This window comes from Staurois parvus, unplaced genomic scaffold (assembly GCF_062004578.1).
Source record: "Staurois parvus isolate SC_StPar_1 unplaced genomic scaffold, SC_StPar_1.0 ptg000027l, whole genome shotgun sequence".
Taxonomy (NCBI): Eukaryota; Metazoa; Chordata; class Amphibia; order Anura; family Ranidae; genus Staurois; species Staurois parvus.
In genome coordinates this window covers 774775-792838 of record NW_028317823.1, presented here as the reverse complement: position 1 = coordinate 792838, position 18064 = coordinate 774775, and the positions used below count along the sequence as shown (strand labels likewise).

General features: G+C 49.3%; 1 protein-coding gene across 1 annotated transcript in view; it reads right to left on the bottom strand.

Moving 5' to 3' along the window:
- Nucleotides 1–18064, bottom strand: part of SLC36A4 (solute carrier family 36 member 4) — a 415009-nt gene that overhangs the window by 74338 nt on the left and 322607 nt on the right. The gene's annotated exons all lie outside the window — the stretch shown is intronic.

The following is an 18064-nucleotide window of genomic DNA, read 5'->3' as shown; positions in this document are numbered from 1 at the left end:
CATTAATTTCCCCATAAAGAGTACCTGTCACCTGCCCAATGCTATCACTTAGGGGTTTATTAACCCCTTGTGATAGCAATCAAGTAAAAATAAATACATAAAAAAAAAAAAAAGGTTTAAAAATGTAAATTATAATAAGAAAAAAAAATTATATTAATATATATATATATATATATATATATATATATATATATATATATATAAAAGACTGCCATAACCGTTGCCCCGCACACCTGCGCAAACGCAAGCCCAGGGTGTGGACGCATATGTAAACCACGTATGCACCACACATGTGACATATTGACACAAATGTTAGAGCAAGAATGATAATAATTCTAGCACTCCTGGAGCTCCTACTTTAAGCTGAAGAGCTGTAAACACTTTTAAAGCATTACCTGTTGTGATTTTTGGGCACTGTAGTTTGTGGCGATATCGCGTGCACACACAATTATAAGACATGGCATGTATGGTATCAATTTACTCAATGCAACTTCATCCTTTATATTTTAAACAAAAATAGGTATTCTATTGTGTGTTTTTGCACTTAAATTCATTTTATTATATGTTTTCCTAGAAAATTTGTGTTTAATAAACAGTTGTGAAAATATCATGAGACATAAACATTTGCAACTATCAGCTTTTTATTCCACAAGGCCTCTGCTTTCAGAAAATATATTATGTTCCAGGGGTTTAAGTAATTTTATTGCCAAAAATTTAGATTTTTACATGTATGAGAGAAATTAAAACAAAATTGTTCTGGAGCAAACTGGCTAAAGTGGTACAAAACTGAAAACCAGATATATAATGCCTTGCAGGTTATCAGTCATTAGATGTGGTGGCTGCAATCATTTTTCTTAGGCCTTCTCCCTCTGTTTTCACCTAGTGATCCAGTTAGTAACACACTGCCTATATTACAGTTCCCCCATTCTTGATGCAGGAGCACAAGGGCACCTTAGGACAGCAGCATTGTCAGTCTGGGGGAAGGGAGGTGTTAGATGTACTAGCAGATTTAAATACACTAACAAATTGCAACCTCCAGCTAGCACTTTCTGGTAGACATCCGATGATCACATACATATTCTTTAAAAGCATTCCTTGTGGATCTGCCAACACCACAATAGATGTTCACATTTATCCTTAAGGTTGTTGTAAACCTCAGACATGAAATATGAACCAAGCACATATTTCTATAGTGTTTACTTGTCTCAGTTAAGAGCACTAAGCATCATTTCTGTCTGTTGCTTTGTTCCTCTGCTATCAGCATGAATTGCTTCTGACAAGTTTTCCTGACACCAAGAAAACAATTACGACAGGGGAGGGACCTCCAGCAGATTGACAGCCTCAGCTCTGTTCCTGTGAGCTGTGTGAAAGGGGGTGTGTCTCTTCCCTCCAATCAGCTCTCAGAGCTCTCCTCACTGAGCTCTGCAGTGTGTAATTTCAGCACTCAGCCATCTTTTTCTGAACTCTCAGACAAGCTTTATACATTCGGAACTATGAATGCATGAGGTATAGATAATACTGTAGATAAACAGATTCAACTTATGTAAGAGGATTTGTTTCAACTCTGTGTATCACCTGAGGCCAATCACTGGGTATAAGTAAGGCTCTACTACCACTTCAAGGTGTTCAGCAAGGCTGAGGTCAGGGCTCTGTGCATGCCACTAGAATTCCTCTGGATTAAACTTGTGCAACTAGTTCTTAATAAAGCTGGTCTTGTACACACTGCTCTAACCAAAAAGGGCCTTCTCCAAATTGTTGTTGCAAAGGTGGAAGTATGGCATTGTCTGACATTAGTGTCCTGCAGCAGTAACAGTACTCTTCATCAGAAACACCGGAACTCAAGTCATTTGAAGGGGTGTCCATATACTTGGTCATATGGGTAGGTGTGATGGTCAGGTGTCCACATGAGTCCCCATACCTCAATATAAGTGTATAATCCAAACGCACACGTTCCTGCATTAAAAATGGCTTAAAAATGTCTGTGTATATAAGTGGGTGCTGCAGTGACCATCAGCCGGAACCGAACAGAGTCCGCAAGGGAAAATGTCACCAGTACACCGAGGATCACCAATATGGGTCCAAAAGTTTTAATGAATGATCACATTATTATTATTATTATTATACAGTATTTATAAAGCGCCAATAGTTCGCTCAGCGCTGTACATTACAAAGGGGGACAGAACATGTGACAGAACAATACCAATACAATGCAAAACATGAGGGGATCGAGGGCCCTGCTCTTTCAAGCTTACAATCTAGGAGGGAGGGGATGGTGGCACAGGAGGAGATAGCTGTGGGGGATGGAGTGGTAGGAAGAGTGGAGGAGGTCGGCAAGTTAGCAGGGGGTGGGGTAGGCTTCCCTGAAGAGATGGGTTTTCAGGGTGCGCCTAAAGGAGAGGAGAGTAGGTGATAATCTGATGGGTTGGGGCAGGGAGTTCCAGAGGATGGGTGACACCCTGGAGAAGTCCTGGAGGCGGGCATGGGAGGAGGAGACCAGGGAACTAGAGAGAAGGAGGTCTTGTGAGGAGCGCAGTGTGCGTGCTGGGCGGTACTTGGATATTAGGTCAGTGATGTAGTTCGGGGCAGTATGGTGGACAGCTTTGTACGTCAGCGTTAGGATTTTGAATTTGATCCGTTGCGCAATCGGAAGCCAGTGGAGGGATTGGCAGAGGGGGGTGGCGGAAACGGAGCGGTTGGAAAGGTGAATGAGTCTGGCAGCCGTATTCAGGATGGACTGAAGCGGGGATAGCCAGCGGCGAGGCAGGCCAGTGAGGAGGGAGTTGCAGTAGTCGAGTCGCGATATGATGAGGGAGTGGATGAGCTGTTTAGTGGTTTCTGGAGTTAGGAACGTGCGGATTTTGGCGATGTTGCGGAGGTGGAGTCTGCACGAGTTTGTTAAAGAGTGGACTTGGGGCTGGAAGGATAGGTTGGAGTCCAAAATAACACCAAGTACTCTGGCCTGCGGGGCGGGTTTGATGGTGGCGTTGTTGGACATGATGGAGAAGTCAATGGGGGGTGGTGTCCGGGCTGGAGGGAAGACAAGAAACTCGGTTTTGGAGAGGTTCAGTTTAAGGAAGTGGAGCGACATCCAGTCTGATATGTCGCTCAACAGGTGTGTGATTCGGGCGGAGACCGAGGGGGTGAGGTGGGGGGTTGAGAGATAGATTTGTGTGTCGTCGGCATAGAGGTGGTAGTTGAAGCCGTGAGAGTGTATGAGTCGGCCAAGGGAGGAGGTGTAGATGGAGAAGAGAAGGGGCCCGAGGACAGAGCCTTGAGGGACCCCAACAGAGAGGGGGAGTGAGAGGGAGGTGGTGGCATTATAGGTAACGCTGAAAGAGCGTTGTGACAGGTAGGATGAGAGCCAGGAGAGAGCAGAATCTCTGAGGCCGAGGGAGTGTAGTTTTTTGAGGAGGAGGGGGTGGTCGACTGTGTCAAAGGCCGCAGAGAGGTCAAGGAGTAGGAGCACTGAATAGTGGCCATTAGCTTTGGCGGTTAGCAGGTCGTTGGAGAGTTTGAGTAAGGCAGTTTCGGTGGAGTGTAGGGGACGGAAGCCGGACTGTAGGGGATCGAGGAGGTTGTTGTCGTTGAGGTGAGAGCATAGGCGGGCGTAGACTAGGCGCTCGAGGAGTTTAGATGTAAATGGGAGCAGGGAGATGGGTCTGAGGTTGTTCGGGTCATTGGGGTCCAGGGAGGGCTTTTTAAGTATGGGGGTGATGTGTGCATGTTTCAGAGGGGAAGGGAAAGTGCCGGAGGAGAGGGAGAGATTGAAGATGTGGGTGAGGGAGCGTAGGATGGAGGGGGAGGGAGGTCGTAGGAGTTGTGTGGGGATAGGGTCAAGGGGGCAGGTGGTGAGGCGGGCATCAGAGAGGATCCTGGAGACTTCTTCGATGGTAGTAAGGTCAAAGGTGCGGAGTGTTGGGGGAGCTTCAGTATGAGGAATGTAGGGTGGGGTGGGAGAGGAGGTTAGAGCAGTGGTGGGGCCGTGGGAGAGGGGTGTAGAGGGGGTAGCTGAGTGAGGGGGAAGGGGGTTGGAGGGAGTTTGAGCAGCGACGAAGTCCCTGTGGGTTATGTCGAGGGGGAGGGGGGATGAGGGGGTAGCTGTGTGAGAGGGTACGGGTTGAGACGGCGTGTGAGTTGCGGCAATGTCCTTGCGAATTGTGTCAATCTTGTTTTTGAAGTGATTGGCAATCTCAAGGGCAGTGAGTGAGGTGCTGGGTGGAGGTGGGGGTGGCGAGAGTAGAGAGTTGAAGGTAGAGAAGAGTCGGCGAGGATTGGAGGAGAGGGCCTTGATGAGGGTCAGGAAGTAGGCTTGTTTGGCAGTATGGAGGGAGGAGGTGTAGGTGTGGAAGGCAGATTTGTATCGGGTGAAGGCTTGTTGGGATTTGGTTTTGCGCCATAGTCGCTCCAGGGCACGACTGTGTCGTTTGAGGGTTTTGGTGTGATCAGTCTGCCAGGGCTGGAGCGGTCGGGGTCTGATGTTGCGTGTGGTTAAAGGCGCTAGTGAGTCAAGGGCTGTTGACAGCGCATTGTTGTAGGCGGTCATAGCCAAGTCGGGGCAGGACAGGGGGAGGATGCGGTCATGGAGTTGATCAACTGCGGAGTGGAGGGAGGCAGGGTTAAGGTTGCGGAGGTTACGGCTGGTAGTAGTGTGACATTTGGAAGGGTAGGCATTGGAGGATGAGGAGATAGAGAAAGTAATCAGGTTGTGGTCAGAGAGAGGGAAGGGGGTGTTAGTGAGGTTGTGGGGAGCGCAGCGGTTGGAGAAGACAAGATCAAGGATATTACCGTCGGAGTGGGTGGTGGATTGTATGCACTGTGCAAGTGCAAAGGAGGAGGTTAAGTGGAGGAGACGGGCTGTGTCCGGGTTGTCGAGGTTGACAGGGATGTTGAAATCCCCAAGGATGATAGTGGGTAGCTCAGAGGAGAGGAAGAAGGGTAGCCAGGAGGAGAAGTCTTCCAGGAAGCGGGGTATGGATCCAGGAGGCCGGTATATCACAGCAATCTTCAGGGGGGTTGGGGAGAATAGTCGGACGCAGTGGGCCTCGAAGGAGGAGAAGGATAGGGAGGGGGGGTTTGGGAGGACTCGGAAGGTGCTCAGCGGTGACAGGAGCAGGCCAACCCCACCACCTTTACGACCGTTGGGCCTGGGTGAGTGGGTCCAGGTGAGACCGCCGTAGGAGAGTGCAGCAGGGGAGGTAGAGTCAGTGGGCTGGATCCAGGTTTCCGTAATCGCCAGGAGGTTGAGGGAGCGGGAAACAAAGAGGTCGTGGATGGCGGTAAGCTTGTTGCACACCGATCGGGCATTCAGGAGTGCACATGAAAACGGGGGGGAGATTTTAGGGAGCAGGGGGACAGATACTAAGTTGCGGGGGTTGCGGCAGGACGTGGAGGCGGGAGGGTTTTGTGCGGGAGGTGGTGGAGGGCCAGGATTCGGGGAGATGTCCCCCGCGGTTATGAGGAGGAGAAGGGTGAGAAAGGTGGCATGGGAGCGGGATGTGCAGGAGCGTGAGAAGCTACTAGTGGAGGTGTTGGGGTCAGTGGGAGAGTGGAGTAATAGGAGGAGGTGGTGGGTGCCATAGAGGGGTGAGGGAAGCAGTGAGGGCACAATATACAAATGTTTGGGAGGAGCAGAGGGATATAGTGAATGGATTTTGGGAACAGAGGAGAGGAAAATGAGAAGGAGGAGTGGAAGAGGCATTTTGGGGAGGTGATGAAAGCAATAGTAGGGAGATGATAGCAATGAGGAGGAGATGTACAAGTTTTGGGGTGGAGCAGAGGGGTAAAGAAATGAGATTTGTGAACAGAGGATAGTAAAATGAAGAGCAGAAGAGGGGTGTATTATATAAAAAGGTACACGGAGTGGGACTCAGGTATGTAAGAGATGTTTCCCAGGGTGTTTCCTTGCAGTCTGTCCAGCATGCAGTAGAGTTTCTTGCTGTTGTTGTGTCTTTCTGCTGCTTAAGTTCTCCTGCTTTAGTTCAAGTGCTGTGTTTAACTGCTCTGCACTCATTCAAAGCCGCACTCCATCATAAGCAGCACCCCCATCAGAGACTGTGCCCCCCATCAGAGATCTCCCCCATGAGCTGAACTAAATTTATAGGGAGATGCTCAAATGAGCATTCAACTCCGCCCCAATTAGAAGCTGATAAGGCTCACATGAATAGGGGGGGATGATTCTTAGGAACCAGGCCACAGTCATAAACCTGAGTGCGCCTAGAGGTGAGGACAAGTCAACAGATACACAGATATAATTACAACATTTGGTGAGAATTTAACAGGAGTCAATGCGTTTGTCTGGTTAAGAGTGGAGGTAGCAGATAAATGCAGTTACCCAGAGAAGAACAGCAGGAGTCAATGCGTTTGTCTGGTTAAGAGTTACAGCAAGGCAACGTTTCGAAGTCTCGCAGGACCCCTTCATCAGGCATGTGACTCTGATGAAGCGGTCCTGCAAGGCTCTGAAACATTGCCTTGCTGTAACTATGTGATCGTTCATTAAAACGTTTGGATCCATATTGGTGATCCTCGGTGTGCTGGTGACATTTTCCCTGTTAGAAAATATAGACACTTTCAAGTCAGAAACATTTTAAACTTCAGCTTCTTAGTCCCTCAGTTTAGTGTGGACATCCTAACACGGAGCGGTTTTACCTATATATTACTGGGTTAAATAAATAAATGAATGTGGCATTTATGACTGCCACCGCCGATAATCTAGAAACATTTTATATCAATCCTTTGAGTGACACAAAGCGCATTGCAGAGCCATATTTAACTGTGCCGTCCTCTGAGCTCTGGCAGCCTCACCAGCCATCAAACTTCTCTGCCAGACAATAATAAAGAAAAAACATGTTAATCTCTGCAGCTATAATCCTGTCTGCTTCCTACTGGTTCATTGATAATCTTTAACAAGCAGATGGCTACTGTTCCATCCAGCACTTCGTCACATTTCCTAAAATCGCAGTCCCCGGCAAAGTAATTGAAGTTCTTCGATGACAGCGGCCATGAATAACCGTAATAAGTCCCTGCAGTTTGGTGATAGCTTTCAGGGGCTGGGCTGCAGGCAATGATATGCAGGAATCTAAATGGGACACTCTAATAGAAATTTTGGAGAGCAGTTCATTAGATCAGTATGTGCTGTTTTAAAAGTGAAATTAGTTTGGGGTCTTTTGTGTTTGTCGCAGAACCCCTATTGAGTGGTATTCATGTACAAAATGGGGATCACAGATGAACGCTGTAGACACTTGTTAAGGATGCTTCAGATACTCCCTCAAGAGTTGGTTCTGGCCAGCTCAGTGGATTGCTTTATTAAAGGCCTAGATTGTTTCTTGGATACACAGAATATAATTGGATACTAACATTTATAGGTAAAGTTGGTCCAGGGAATATCTGATAGCCTCTTGGGGGATCAGGAAGGAATTTTTTTTCCCAGCAGGAGCAAATTTGATCATGCTTTGCTGGGTTTTTTGCCTTCCTCTGGATCAACTGTGGGTGTAGGATTATAACATTTTTTTTTTTTTTTTAATGGTTGAACTGAATGGGCTTTTGTCTTTTTTCAGCCAGACTAACTATTAATACTGATGCCTCGCAGGTTAGGGTCAAAATCCACTACAAGCACATTTTGCATAGTGTGCGCCCATTCTTCCTGTGATTGTGAGGGGACTTGCAGTGTGTTATCATATTGTCACTAGTGAAAAACACACTCTTCCACTTTGGCTGCAATGCCTCCTCACCTCCTTTCAGCGACCCCTAGGGGCCCACAAGCCTCTAGGATCACCTTGGATCCTCAACACTCCTGGATGGTACCTCTCAGGCTATCCTCCTGTTTGGCCTCCTCCACACCTTAACGCCTTATGGAGTCCTCTACAGCGATCCTCTGTGAATTCTCACTCTCACAATAGTGAGTTCTCCTTGCTGCAGTGCTGTTCCTGATCCCTTTCACATGTGTGTTTGTCTGTGCTCACCTAGATAGGTGAGGCATTGCAGGAGGCATTGCAGCCAAAGTGGAAGAGTGTGTTTTTCACGAGTGACACTATGATAACACACTGCATGTGCATTTAAGCATCACTTGGATTATATTGTTTTATATTGTTTTTTGGACATTGGACGATATATTTATTTATAGTGATTTGGCACGATCACATGTTATATATTTATTTGAAGTGGCACTAACACAAAATATGTTTAATGGTTTTACATAGCACTATTATGTTATATGTTGTTGATTATTTATGAGTTAAGTAACACGTGTGATGAGCACTTAGAGTACTTTAGGCACTGTGAGATTTCCCACAAGGTCAATACATTTATCACTTTTATACAGATTGCTTTGATTATGTTATTTAGCGCTACACTATTTTAATATTTATTTGAGCACTGTTTTTTGGTATCAGTAGGAGTGTAAGCAGCTGTTAACTAGGGAAAGGGGAGGGTGGTCCATAGAAGCGCAGGAGGACTTACAATACATCTATGGTGAAATGATATTCTTTCCACTTCCAGATTATGTCCCCAACAGTGCTCACTGGAACATTCAGAAGTTTAGAAATCCTTCTGTAACCAATGCCATCAGCATGTTTTGCAACAATAAGGTTGCAAAGGTCTTGAGAAAGCTCTTTGCTTTTACCCATCATGAGATGTCACCTTGGTAATGAGACTCCTTTTTATAGGCCATCAGTTGAGACTGAACCAGCCAATATTAATTAGCACTGACAAAGGGACAAGGGGCAGGATTGCTTTCTAATTACTTATAGATTTCATCAGGTGTCTCGTCAGTCTCTCTTTGCAGGGAGAGAGGGGGTGGTTGGTGCTGGTCGGTGTCAGTCTCTCTCCACGTTGGAGGGGGTGGTGTTGGTTAGTGTCAGGCTCTTTCTGTTTGGGGGGAGGGGGGGTGGTGTTGGTCAGTGTCAGTCTTTCTCCGTGGAGGGGTGTTGGTCAGTGTGGGGGAGAGGGGGTGGTGGTGTTGGTCGGTGTCATGGGGGGGGGTTAAATTTTGGTCAGTGTCAGTCTCTCTCCGCATGGGGGGGGGGTGGTCAGTGTCAATCTCTCTCTGCATGGGGGGGGGGTTGTTCAGTGACAGGCTCTCTCCATGGGAGAGAGAGGGGTAGGACAATTTTTGTGTTGCCTAGGGCTGCACAACACCTAAATACACCACTGACTACAAATCATCTCCTTCAAAGGCTGTTGGTACCTGTATTTTATTCATTCACAGAACTGAATGGCATGGAGCCCCACATGGAGGGGGGATCAGGGGGTGAGCTGCAGGAACATGTACATGTGCCACTCTAAAGATGTGTGTAACATGAAACATGTTCCCGAAGATAAGTTTACCTTTTAACTACTTGAAGTCCAGGTCATTTATAAATGGAAGTGATTAAGCAAGAGGAAGGTGTAAGGTGCACTACAGGTGTAAGGGAGTGCAGGGGAAGTTGAGAGGAGTCCTAAAGCTCTTTATAATTCAGGAAACACGATGCCATCTCTCCTTTCCTCTGTTTAATGGTAAGTACAGTTGAAAATTGTTTCTGCATTTAAAACAAACCTAACAGCACATTATTTCAGTATTTTTCACTAAAATAATCAAATGATACGAGGGGCATATCTCGTATAAAAAGGATATAATCACCCCTTTGCATAAAGCTGGCCTTTCATTTTGTTCTCTCTTTCCTTAGTTCTTCCTTTGATTAACACCATACAACATACGTCCTGGACTGCTCATTTGATATGTTGTATATGAACAATAAGAGCTGCTGAATGATGTTAGAACAGTTGAGAATTCATTAAAAGGGTCAGTGTTGTAAGTGGTGCTCGTGCACACAATGAACAAACACTCCATCCCAGTCATTGTTTCTTCATATGCTCGCAGTTATAACTTTCTTTCAGCTCCGCTGCTATGCAAATGCCTCTCTCAGCCTTGGCAGCCATACTATTCCCGAGGATTACCGTTTGCCAGGGTCCCTGTAATCCCATCCAGAAGTTTTAACTGAAGACATACTTTATCAGAGATAATTTAAGTGACCTGGTGAACAATGATAAGGACACCATAATATCACAGTGGGTGACTTGTGTCTGCAGCCTGTAGATAGAATTATTTCTCCTATGTTGGACTCCACACATCCTACGGATTACGCGATAAATTCTTCTGCTGAACTAATACCCCTGTATCACTGCACTAATGCCTTGTAGCACAGTCTGCATCATTACACGTGTCTGTGTGGAATATCTATAGAAGCCAGCATGGACTAACTTAGAGGGTGCCTGGATAGAGAAAATTAGTCAAGGTTCCTTCTATTACTTTGAGAGGACTTGTCGCCTACGTACAACACTGCAAGGTATCAGAGTATGGCTGAAACAAAGGGGGGAAATGTCCTACAAGTACAATCTGTTCGTAGAAAGGGTAAAAAAGGAAAGCTAAACCTTCACAGGGGATTTTGTACCTACAAATAGCTGGAGGAAAAAAAGGCCAATTCTATGACTTCACTGAAGCATAGAGACTGTATAAAGAGAGAAAAAAGATCAAACATCTTCAATAGATCAATATCCCCAAGAAATGGTTTGTGGTCTTACCTTGTGTTGGGTGCTCAGCAATGGACAAAGAATACATCACAAACATGACCAGTTGCAGAGGCATTCAAAATAATAAAATTGACTGCAAATGATTGTACCAAATAATACTTAAAACAGAATTAAACCGCTGAATAAATGGGCTCCCCCCAGCCCACTTCCATGCCACCATCATAAAAACTCCAGTCCATGTACATATGTGTCGCTGGTGTGTTCCAGGTATCTAAGACCTGGCAGAGACCGGCGGTGAATATGTGCACGAGTGGTGGGATTTATTTCCTCTTTCCTCGGGGCACCCAGCATCCAACACCCAGCGGCCCACACCCGGCGACCCTGCCTGGGAACTGCTTTGGGTCTCCCAGCACCCTGCGGGCTGCCCTGCACCCTGCACCAGCTGGCCCCAGACCAGGGACCTTTCCAGGACGCCGCCGCCGCACCTCCGCTACCTGCATCGAGAGGGTAAGCCTCCCCTTTCGGGCACCTACCACTGAACTGCCCAAACCCTATCCAATTCGGCGGAGCCAAGCCTACCACGCGGCCTTACCGCTCCCACCGACACAGGGCCCCTAGCACCCCCAGTCGCTAGCCCACAACATCCACCTGCGCTGCTCACCCACGGATGCTGAGCCCGACTGCGACTAACCCACTCTACCTCCAGACGTCGGTCGTCACCACCTCCTGCCAACGGCCCCTCTACACCGCCTAATGCCGGTCTCTTCAACACCTCCTGATGCCGGTCTCTTCAACACCTCCTGATGCCGGGCCCTTCAGCACCATCAGCGCCTCCCGACACCGAGTTCTCAGCGCCTGGCCCTCAACATCCGCCTGCGCCGGCTCACTTCGTTCACGGACGCCGAGCCTACTACAGCTGCCAACTCCCAGCCTACTCCACCTCCAGACGTCGATCCATACCACCTCCTGACGACGACCCTTCCACTCCTCCTGACGTCGGGTCCTTCAGCACCCTCAGCGCCTCCCGACGCCGAGCCCTCAACACCTGGCCTCAACTTCTCTGGTCTCCGAGCCGCCAGCATCACCAGATGCCGCACCTACTGCACCCCAGACGTCGCGCCCTACGACCCCTTCGCTCACCGAACCACCGCACCCACTGATGATGTGCCGCCGCACCCACGGACACCAACCTACTTCACCCACAGACTACTACCAACCAGCTGCTATCCTTGCTGCCCTCCACTCTCCCTCTCCCCTCACAGAAGAACTCAATAGTCTCCTCCACAGCGCTACAGACGCTCTGCTTCACCATCCCGGACCTGCACCCCCTCACCTCCCACAGCATTTTGGCCACTCTGCTTTGCCATCCCCGACCAGCACCCCTTCACCCCCCTGACCTTTCCAGCACCCCGCTCACCCCAACATGCCACCCGCGCTCCTCCATCCCTAAAACCGCCTCCCTCTACCCGCCCACCCCCACTAAGCAGCTCTATATCGCCCCCTCACTTCTCCCCTCTCCCCATTACGGCACCCACCACCTCCTCCTGCTACTCCACTTCCCCGTTGACCCACTTGCCACCACGTCCAGACCCACACGCTCCTACACCTCCTGTTCCCATGCCACCTTCCTCACCCTCCTTCTCATATCAGCTGGGGACATCTCCCCGAACCCTGGCCCCCCTAGAGCCCCACCACCTCACCCCCCCCCTAGAGCCCCCCCTGCTCACGCCAGCCGACACGACCCCCTCAACCTCATACATATACCCCTCCTCCCCATACCTATCCCCCCTCTCTCGGTTGCACTCCTGAATGCCTGTTCGGTTTGCAACAAGCTTACCGCCATCCATGACCTCTTCATCTCCCGCTCCCTAAACCTCCTAGCAGTCACCGAAACCTGGGTACAGGCCACCGACTCCACTTCCCCTGCGGCACTCACCCATGGAGGTCTCATCTGGACCCATTCGCCAAGACTGAGCGTGGTGGTGTCGGCTTGCTCCTTTCACCACTGAGCACCTTCCAGGTCCTCCCTAACACACCCTCTCTATCCTTCCCCTCCTTTGAGGCGCACTGCATTCGACTCTTCTCACCCACCCCCCTAAGGATCGCAGTGATCTACAGACCTCCTGGGTCCATACCCCACTTCCTGGACAACTTCGCCGCCTGGCTCCCCTTCTTCCTCTCCTCTGAGCTACCGACCATCATCCTCGGGGACTTCAACATCCCTATCAACGACAACAACCCGGCCACTTCCCAATTCCTCCACCTTACCTCCTCCTTCGCGTTCACACAGCACATGCAATCCTCCACCCACATCGGAGGGAACACTCTGGATCTCGTCTTCTCCCACCTCTGTACCCTCAACCAGTTCTCTAACACCCCCTTCCCTCTCTCTGACCACCACCTCATCACGTTCTCCATCTCCCCTTCCCCCAACTCCCCCCCCCAAAAACGCCGAACCATTACCAGCCGCAATCTCCGCAACCTGAACCCGGCCCCCCTCCACTCAGCCGCCGACCACCTACACGACAGCATCCTCCCCCTGTCATGTCCTGACATAGCCACCACCTTGTACAACGACTCACTGTCAGCTGCCCTAGACTCTCTGGCACCCCTAACCACACGCTACATCAAACCTAGACCGCTCCAACCATGGCAGAATGACAGCACTAAACGCCTCAAACGTCGCAGTCGCGCACTGGAGAGACTGTGGCGCAAAACCAGGTCCCCTCACGCATTCTCCCTCTACAAATCTGCCTTCCTCACTTACACCTCCTCCCTCCACGCCGCCAAGCAGGCCTACTTTGTTAACCTAATCAACACCCTCTCCTCCTGCCCTCGCCGACTCTTCTCCACCTTCAACTCCCTGCTCTCCCCCCCCCCCCTCCTCCACTCAGTACCTCACTCACCGCCCACGAGATTGCCACCCATTTCCGTAACAAGATTGACGCTATCTGCAAGGACATTGTCGACTCGCAATCTACCTCCCCACCCCCGTCACCCCTTCTTCTCCCCCCTCCTCTGCCCTCACAACCGCACTGCCCTCCACCTCTCCCGAGGCCCCGCCCACCGTAACCCCCCCTGCACTGCACTCCCTCAGCCCTGTCACTACTGAGGAAGTCGTCAAGGTCCTCTCAGAAGCCCGCCTCACTACCTGCCCCCTGGACCCTATCCCCTCTCAACTCCTCCGGTCACCCCCCTCTTCCCTCATCCGCTCCCTCACCCACATCTTCAATCTCTCCCTCTCTACTGGCGCATTCCCCTCCCCCCTAAAGCACGCACATATCACCCCCATCCTCAAAAAGCCCTCCCTGGATCCCGCGGACCCCAACAACCTCAGACCCATCTCCCTGCTGCCACTCACCTCCAAGCTCCTTGAGCGCATAGTCTATGATCGCCTAAGCGCCCACCTTATTGACAATAACCTTGACCCATTACAGTCCGGCTTCCGTCCCCTACACTCCACCGAAACTGCCCTCCTCAAAATCACTAACGACCTACTAAACGCCAAAGCCAAGGGCGACTACTCTGTCCTCCTTCTCCTGGACCTCTCTGCGGCCTTCGACACAGTCGACCACCCCCTCCTCCTTAATAATCTACTCTCCCTTGGCATACCGCTCTCTCCTGGTTCTCATCCTACCTATCCCTACGCTCCTTCAGCGTCACCTACAATGGTACCACCTCCCCCTCCCTCCCCCTCTCTGTTGGGGTCCCTTAAGGCTCTGTCCTTGGACCCCTTCTCTTCTCCATCTACACCTCCTCCCTGGGCACACTCATACACTCCCATGGCTTCAATTATCACCTCTATGCTGACGACACCCAAATTTACCTCTCCACCCCTCTCCTCACCCCCACTATCTCCGCCCGCATCACTCACCTCCTAAACGACATCTCAGACTGGATGTCGCTCCATTTCCTCAAGCTTAACCTCTCCAAAACCGAACTCCTCGTCTTTCCCCCTGCCCACACCCCCCCCCCATCACCACCACCAACACCACTATCACTCCTGCCCCGCAAGCCAAAGTCCTTGGCGTCATTCTTGACTCGAACCTCTCCTTCCTCCCTCATGTCAAATCACTTGCAAACACCTGCAGGCTCCATCTCCGCAATATTGCCAAGATACGTGCCTTCCTCACCCCAGACACCACCAAACTTCTTGTACACTCCCTCATCATCTCACGCCTTGACTACTGCAACTCTCTTCTCACTGGCCTACCCAAGTGCAGGCTCTCCCCACTCCAGACCATCCTGAACTCAGCGGCCAGACTCATCCACCTCACCACCCGCTCCACGTCTGCCACCCCCCTCTGCCTCTCCCTCCACTGGCTCCCGATTGTCCAACGCATCAAATTTAAACTTCTAATCCTGACCTACAAAGCTGTTCATAACACTGCCCCTGACTACCTCACCAACCTGATCCCCAAGTACCACCCTACCCGTACCCTTCGCTCCTCACAGGACCTCCTATCCTGCTCCCTGGTCTCCTCCTCCCATGCACGACTGCAGGACTTCTCCAGGTCCTCCCCTATCCTCTGGAACTCACTGCCCCAATCCATCCAACTGTCGCCTTCCCTCCCCACATTCAGGCGCTCCCTCAAAACCCATCTTTTTAGGGAAGCCTACCCCACCCTCACCTAACGGCCTTTCTCCCTCATTCCTCCCACCACTTCATCCCCCTCAGCCACTTCATTCCCCTCAGCCACTTCCTATTGTTCCACTACCCCCTCCCTCCTAGATTGTAAGCTTGAAAGAGTAGGGCCCTCTTACCCCTCGTACGCGGTCTGTCTTTGCTGTACTGTGCCATGTATTGTCCCCCCTATTGTACAGCGCTGAGCAAACCCTTTGGCGCTATATAAACTCGATGTAATAATAATAATAATAATTTATGCATGTGCACACAAAGTCTACCAGCTTCTGCCACATTGCCGCCATACTGCCCAGCAGCATTTGAGCACATGCGCACAAATCCATAGTGCATCCACAAATGTGGCGCACAACAATGGCTTAGTAACACACTGCCTCCTGGGATAGCTGTGACAAAGCTATCCAAAGGCATCGGGGCTCGCCCTAGCCCGATACCCAGAAGTGTTGCTTTGTAACACAAAAAGAAATAAAAAGGTGAAGAAAGAAAAAGAATTACAATTCATAGCTTTTGTGTAAGAGGGAGGGGAGATAGATACAATAAAAAAGGAAGTTCCACTACAATAAAATGTAGCTATTGTGTTTTGAATTAATTTTCTAAAGAAAAAAACTACCGATGACATCACCGGTGCATGTGCTCTGAAGGAACAGCATACCCATGCTGTCCTTCAAAGCTCTGTTCCCGCGCCTGAGATTCCTGTGTGCATGCAAAGGAGTGACGTCATCATGGCTCAGCTAACCAAGTGGCCAGAGCCTGCGTACCTGGAAGGAAGAACTGGTGAAGATGGAAGCCCTGTCAGTGGTGACAACGCACCATTTCAGGGCTTCGTTCTAAGGTAAGTCTGTCGGAGATCGCCGCACCGCTGGGCTCGGCGCAGGCGCAGTACACCGCCCTGTACGCGGGCGCCGGGACTTGGCCGACCGCGGCAACCAGGTTCGCGCATGCGCAGTAGAGACCACGGGCGCGCGCCTGGCACCAATGACAGCGCAGGGCGGGATATTTAAACGGCCCTGAGCTGTCATTCAGTGTCTTTTGGTCTCTTGAATCCTGTGTACCTGTGAACCTGTTTAAAGTAAGTTGCTGACCCGGATTGTGCCCTGACGTTGCTGTTTTCTCCTGTTCTTGACCCTTGCTTGCCTGACCTCTCTCCTGAATGCCCCCTATTGGATCTGACCTGCTGTTGCTGACCTGGCGTGTGACCCGACTATTCTTTGCCCGCTGCTCTGTACCGCACCGTCCCCATAGTTACCGACCCGGCTTGTATGACCTTGCACTTGCTCAGCCATCCATCCATCCGTCCCTCTCAACGGGGTCTCCAGACCTCCTCATACCTGGCTCTCTCCCGTGGGAGCCCCTGGCGAATACCCCTACCACTGAAGGGTGTCCTCAGTAGTCACGACCTGGTCCTGGGGTACTCCAAGTCCATCCCCACCATCAGGGGCCCTGGTGAACAAGTACTCTGGGGCTTAGACTCCGTGCGCTGGGAACATCCGATCAGTGGAGTGCTAGTGGTACCGCCGGGCGGTCCCTTACACAGTCTCTCATAATGTGCTAGTATGCGATGCATACTAGCGCATCATATTATTTTGCAGGGGATTTTTTTTTTTTTGTGGTTTAATCCTCTCTTGTATTAAAAGAGGTATAGACTCCAGAGAGAGAGATATATTACCCCGGTACAAATCATTAGTAACACCTCATCTGGAATATGCAGTTCAGTTTTGAGCACCACTTCACAAAAAGAACATTGGGGAACTAGAGAAAGTACAGAGAAGGGCAACCAAACTGATAAAAGGCATGGAGGAGCTCAGCTATGAGGAAAGATTAGAGGAACTGAATTTATTCTCTCTTGAGAAGAGGAGATTAAGGGGGGATATGATCAACATGTATAAATACATCAGTGGTTCATATAGTGAACTCGGTGTAGAGTTATTCACCCTGAGGTCATCACAGAGGACAAGGGGGCACTCTTTACGTCTGGAGGAAAAGAAATGTAATCTCCAAACATGGAAAGGTTTCTTCACAGTGAGAGCTGTGAAAATGTGGAATAGACTCCAAGAGTTGGTTCTGGCCAGCTCAGTGGATTGCTTCAAAAAAGGCCTGGATTCTTTCTTAGATACACAGAATATAATTGGATACTGACATTCATACGTAACGATGCTCCAGGGAATATCTGATTGCCTCTTGGGGGATCAGGAAGGATCAGGGGGAGCAGGAGAAAATTGGATTATGCTTTGCTGGGTTTTTTTTTAGCCTTCCTCTGGATCAACTGTGGGTATAGTATTATAACTTTTTTTTTCAATGGTTGAACTGGATGGGCTTTTGTCTTTTTTTCAGCCAGACTAACTATGTAACTACATGTACTGGATAAAAAGCTGACAACAAACAACACAGGAGATAACTCTTACAATGGACTCTTTCCATTGTGCAGATTGGCGAGCATACCTTGGTGGGGAGGAGGGCTATCAAGCGACATTGTCACTTTAACCATCCAAAAACCAGGTAGTTCTGAAAATGATAAAAGCATTTCCTGGTAGTGTTAGAGTTCATTTAGAGCATTCCTTTTTTTTTTTTAAGTACACCTGCGCTAGAGTTTATCTAACATCATATATATATATATATATATATATATATATATATATATATATATATATATATATATATATATATATAGTTTATATTAAGTGCATGCATGTTATTTAATGGGGTTGATTTACTAACGGCAAATAGACTGTGCACTTTGCAGAGCGCACTTGCCTTTAGTAAATCAACCCCAATGTATTAATTGTAACACTTTCAAGTATATATTACCTCTCACAGAGCTTACAATATGCTCCCTAACAGTGTCTGCATCTGCTTTTCTCTCCAGCAAGACAGAGCCATTTCTGTTCAAGCAACATGTATCCTGGACTCACATGCTGGCTC